Source organism: Otolemur garnettii, unplaced genomic scaffold, assembly GCF_000181295.1.
Source record: "Otolemur garnettii isolate 467f Iridium unplaced genomic scaffold, OtoGar3 scaffold00154, whole genome shotgun sequence".
In the NCBI taxonomy this organism is placed as follows: Eukaryota; Metazoa; Chordata; class Mammalia; order Primates; family Galagidae; genus Otolemur; species Otolemur garnettii.
The window spans coordinates 451,515-457,263 of NW_003852549.1; the positions used below are offsets into that span (position 1 = coordinate 451,515).

At 41.1% G+C, this 5,749-nt stretch overlaps 2 pseudogenes; one reads left to right on the forward strand and one right to left on the reverse strand.

The window, feature by feature from the left end:
- The first annotated feature begins 643 nt into the window (after positions 1-643).
- Positions 644-743, forward strand: LOC111728393 (annotated as a pseudogene).
- Positions 744-2,347: 1,604 nt separating this feature from the next.
- LOC100962312 lies at positions 2,348-4,018 on the reverse strand (annotated as a pseudogene).
- Between the last annotated feature and the right edge of the window lie 1,731 nt (positions 4,019-5,749).

The following is a 5,749-nucleotide window of genomic DNA, read 5'->3' on the forward strand; positions in this document are numbered from 1 at the left end:
CTATTTCTGTTCATACACTCTGTCCTAGGAGTAAAAGGTGACTAGAATGTGGTAAGAAAGGTTGCAATTACATAAATTTAGGCCTTTTGGCATTTTATAGTAGGTATAAGTATCTATCAGGTAAAGAGAGGACACTAAATGGAGTTATCAAGTCTCTATTGGGAGAAGTAAAGGTCGGGAGAAATTTTACATGAAAGAAGATACTGATCTGAATTAGTATCAAATTAAGAAAAAAGTTCATTCACGGTAGCATCAAAAGGAATAAAAAATACCCTAAGGAAAAAATGTAATCAAAGAACTGTAAGGCTTATATACTGAAAACTACAAACCATTATTGAAAGAAATGAAAGAAAATCTAAATAGGGCAGAGCCTGTGGCTCAAAGGAGTAGGGCCCCGGCCCCATATGCCGGAGGTGGTGGGTTCAAACCCAGCCCGGGTCAAAAAAAAAAAAAAAAAGAATATCTAAATAAGTGAAAAGGTACATTGTGTTCATGGATTAGAAGACTAACTATTGTTACTACTTAAATTGGTCTACAGATTCAATGCAGTGAATTTTATGTCAAAGTGCATTTCAATTTTTTAAAATGCTGCTAAATAAGAGAGAAGATATTTAAAATGAGTCTTTAAGAATGAGCAAGGAGTGCTTGCTTCAGCAGCCCACACTAAACTGGAATGACATGGGAAGATTGCAGGGTCCCTGTGCAAGGATGACCTGCAAGTTCATGAAGTGTTTCATAGTTTTTTTGTTTTTTTTTGTCGTGAAAAATTTTTAATCGTAAGACTGGTATCTGAAAGCAATCATTTTATCATATGCATTTCAGTCTTTTATCATTCATTTTAATGGATTTGATGGATAATTTAAAAACTGAGTTTTAATCAAAATTGTTTTCAAACATTGTAATAATGTCATTTTGAAGAGTCATATCAATGGTACCCGCCATTGCTTCTCTTCTCCTCCCCTCCTGCTCTTTCTCCCTTGCTAAATTACGGTCTTTGAGAGGCCAGAGTTTGCTTTATCTTGAGTTTCTGATGACTGCTGATGTTCTTTCTGCTCATCTCCATGGCAATTGTTTTGCATTTTATTTGAAAAAGATTCTGGAGTCAATCCATTTCCAAGGTCTCTCTGATTTTCTTGAGATACTTTTGGTTCCTTTGTATTTTGTTCCAGATGTTTTCGTATTAGCTCCTGTGTTTGAGCTTTTACTTCCTCTTCCACGGCTGCTTTTCTAAACTGGTTGAAGAGTTCATCTGAGGATTTCAGTACACTTGATGTTTTCACTGGTTTGCCTAGACTTTTCCAAGAGTCTGCATTCTTTTTTTTTTTTTTTTTTTTTTTGAGACAGAGCCTCAAGCTGTCCCCCTGGGTAGAGTGCCGTGGCATTACAGCTCACAGCAACCTCCAACTCCCGGGCTCAAGCGAGTCTCTTGCCTCCGCCTCCCAAGTAGCTGGGACCACAGGCGCCCGCCACAACGCCTGGCTATTTTTTGGTTGCAGCCATCATTGTTGTTTGGCGGGTCCGGGCTGGGGATTCGAACCCGCCACCTTAGGTGTACGTGGCTGGTGCCTTAGCCGGTTAAGCTATAGGCGCCGAGCCAAGAGTCTGCATTCTTAATCTTTATATCCTTCTGCACAGGAACTTGACATTCAGATTCTGATGCCACTGTATCTTTGTCAGCAGGTGGATGTATCACAGTTAGACCATTCAGTGGTTGTTTAGAGTCACCTGATTTGGAATCTGCTGTCTGGAGAGCTTGAGTCGCTGCTGCTGCTGCTGTCAGACCCCGAGGAGGTACTGTCGCTGCTGCTGCTCTGGCTCAGCCGGGAACCGCAGCCCACCTCTTTGGATGGCTGTGTCTTCTCAGGTTTAGTTTGACATTTTCTAGAATTTAACTGATTATTGACATCCAGCAACCATTTTTTCTAATTTCTGTTTTTTCTGTGAATGAAGTTCTTCTCCGGACTTCATTGTTTTCTTAGTGTGAGGTCTTAGTGGTCTTTTCCTTAAACATGTGGCAACGTATTTTTCTAATTCTCTTAGTGTTGATGCTTTCAGAGTTTCAAAGTCAATCTCTATCTCATCAGGGTTGGAATTTCTCAGTGAAGGCTCTCTTGATTGTGTTATATGAACTACAGGCCCAAGTTTATCACCAGGGAGTTTGTTTATATCCAAACTTAACTGCCTTTTCTCATCATAGTTCACAGGTTTAGCATTACCTTCATCTCCAGGTTTAGAGCAATGACCTACTGTTTCCTCTTCTTTGATTGATTGCTCTTGGATTTTTCATTTGGTTTCATTTGCTTAAACTTTTTCCTTGGATTTTCATCTTTGTTATTAACCTTTTCTTTTTCTTTTCCGTTGTAGATTTCTCATTCTTTTTCTTTAGCTATGGAAAGGTACTTGGGACAGAACCTATAGCTGTTGATGAACAGCTTTAAGCTGCTCCTGAAGTTTTGCAAGATGCTGAACTCATTCATCTTCAGAATCACTGGAAGAGTTATCTTCTGAGAAAGCTTCACTACTGCTTTCTTTACCAACAGTTTTGGTGGACTCTGTTTTGATGTAACAAACAGACATACTCTCAACAGGTTCATCTGGGATCTTGCAAAATGCATTTCAAAAACATCTTGAAGCATCTTTGTCATTGTCACAACTTCATGATCTGGAGGATTATATTTGTAGCAATTCATCAACATTAATCTAACATCTGCAGCAAATTCATATGCATCCTTATATTCTTGGTTGTCCATTTTCCACTTAATAGTTCCAAGATCCATTGGATGTTTGACAATGTCAGTAGTTATGTAGTCCCAAAGCATTAACATCAACAGAATTATAAAAGGGCCATGCATATGAAAAGTGTTTCTTTGCAAGCATTTCTTTAAGAATCTCACTGCAGTGCCTTAATTGTTCAGTTACTTTGACACTCTTTCCAACATTATATTGTTGCTGAGAATCAGGCAAAACATTCTGTGCATTTTCTTTTATTGGTGGCATTCTTGCTGATTGTTTTTCTGTGAGTGTTGGAGAAGATTCGCTATTTGCTTTAACTACTGATGTTGTAGGAGTTGTTGTATCTGCTTTCCTCTTCACACCCCTTGTAACTTGGGCTACAGTTTGTGAACTAGAGTTGAGTGGAGCTCCTTGTGCTGTGTTTAAAGGAGAAACAGATGCCTCAGTAAACACAGGAGTTGCCTGCTGCTTCAATACCTTCTCTGTTGCTTTGGGGGATGGTTTTTCTTTAACAGAAGAAACAGCTTCATGTTGTTGAGTGCCTTCTAGCTTACTTTTCTTTATTCTTTCCTTACCACCTACAACTTTCTCTTCTTGTGGCATCTGAGATAATTTCTGGATAAACAACTTCTTTAGAGTTTGTGCCATAAGAACAATGTCATCTCTGGCTTGTTGTATAAATAGCAATTTGAGAACATTGTATTCAAGTCTTCTATACATTCTGAAGCCTTCACATAATATTTGTTCTCCAAGTGCTTCTTTTTTTTTTTTTTTTTTTGAGACGGAGCCTCAAGCTGTCACCCTGGGTAGAGTACCATGGCATCACGCTCACAGCAACCTCCAACTCCTGGGCTCAAGCGAGTCTCCTGCCTCAGCCTCCCAAGTAGCTGGGACTACAGGCGCCCGCCACAACGCCTGGCCATTTTTTGGTTGCAGCCATCATTGTTGTTTGGCAGGCCCGGGCTGGGGATTCGAACCCGCCACCTTAGGTGTAATGTGGCTGGCGCCTTAGCTGCTTGAGCCACAGGTGCCGAGCCTCTCCAAGTGCTTCTTAATTGTATTTAAATCCATTGGATTTTTTTATAATGGTATAATAATCAGGCAGCTTTAGTTTTACAGCATCCACAGGATGTTGAAAAGGCCAAGGAAAACTATGCTTCCATCAGGCCTTTAGGACTACTTTTTGTAGATACTGCAGTTGATTTGTCAATTGCCCAGTTTTCTTAGTATTTATATACTCAGGTGGAGGAGGGTTAACAATAGTTTGTCGACTTGAGAGAGACATCCTTAACTGCTTCAAATCCTGATATTCTAATGTTGTCTATAAGTACATGTCCTGTTATGAAAAACACTTTATCTGAGCGCCCCTTTCAGTTTGCACCAGATGAAGCGGTGCAGGGCAGCAGTGCTCCGTGGTCCTTCATGGCCAGCTCTTGCCCCAGTGGAGAGAGCTGTTTGTTCCATAGTAACAAATAAAATTAAAGAGGAAAAAGAAAAACAAAAGAATAAGCAGAAAAGGGGCCTGTGAGAAAACAGTGGAGAAATACATTCTAGATTAAGATCCAATGTCCAAAGGCATAACGTTATGGAGCGATTTGTTCAGGTCAGAGCTCCGCAAGAGATTATTTAAAATTTTTTTTTGAAAATACATGAAAATCACTTGTGGACTGTACATTAAAACAAAGTAATTTTTCTTCCTTTCTTTTTAAATTTTTTTGGGGAAGTCAATGCGTCACTTCATTCTCTTGATTAGAAGATGGTTTACTTTGGTCTGATATTTTAGTCCTCAACTTAGAAGTAACTTGGTTTACCAATAAACCCAGAATGATGGGGTGTAGCCCCTCTGCTTGGTGCACTCTCCCAGAGCCTCTCATGGCTCACATCTTTCATGGCCTATCTTTCAGCCCCCACCTAAATGTCTTTTTCTGGAAGGGCCTTCCCTGACAGTCACATAGGTTCTCACTTTCACCTTTATTTCCATCACTAGGTTCTGTTAGCTCCTTGCACAGGCACTTAACGTTCATCTGCTTGTTTTTTTGGACTTTCGTCTCTCGTCCAAGACCGAGACGTCAGCTCTGAGGTCCGGCCATGATTGTTTTATTCAGTGACATATCCCCAGTGCCTTAGACAGTGCTCCATAAATAGCAGTTGAATGAATAGCAGTGCTCCATAAATAGCAGTTGAATGAATGACTAATTGAGAAGGCAGGAAGCTATAAGGAAGAGACAAAGCCTCCTCAGGGTGCAGGCTCAGCAGTAGCTGGAGGTGCCTTGTCTGCCTGTTCAGTCTATTTCACAACATCTCAGGGTGAGCTGGCTTAGGGCTCAGTTGTGGTTTAAATTTGTGTTTGCAAAAAGAGAGAGAGAGAGAGAGAGAGAGAAAGAAAGGAAGAAAGAAAGAAAGAATTCATCTCTGCCCAAGTCAACACCAAGCAAGTGCTGTGGCAGATTGCTCAGACTGATCAGTCAAGTTCAGGCAGAGAGGGATGAGGAGGGCATTTCTCCAGGGCAGCAGAGTAGCATGCTTTCAAGACGGAAGGAAACCCGTGCAGGTCACTTCAAAGGCTCCTGCTTAAGAATGAGGCTGGAAGGAGAGGCTGAGATTTGAGCTAGAGTTTGAAAGCAGGCTGGCTGGAGCTGGGCAGCCCCCTGTTCAATTCTGTGACTGCCTGAGAGAAACTGAGGCAGAGTGCAGCCCACACTCTTCAGGCAGGTGTGGCACTTCCTGTTGCAAGTTTTGTTTTCTGAAGAAGATGTGGAGACAGAGTTTGTGGTATTTATAAGGAATCAGTACCTGTGAACAGAAGCAGGATTGAGCAGTGGGAGAAACTGAACTATGATGAAGCCTTGGTCAACCCAGATGGGAGCTCTGTGAAGAGGTCTAGATCCATTTTCTGCTGCTTTGGCAGAGTACCACCAACTGGGTAATTTAGAAAGAAGTTTATTTGGCTTGTGGTTCTGCAGAGTAGGAGGCAAGAGCCTCCTACTTGAAATTTGAGGAGGGTGACTTGAAATTT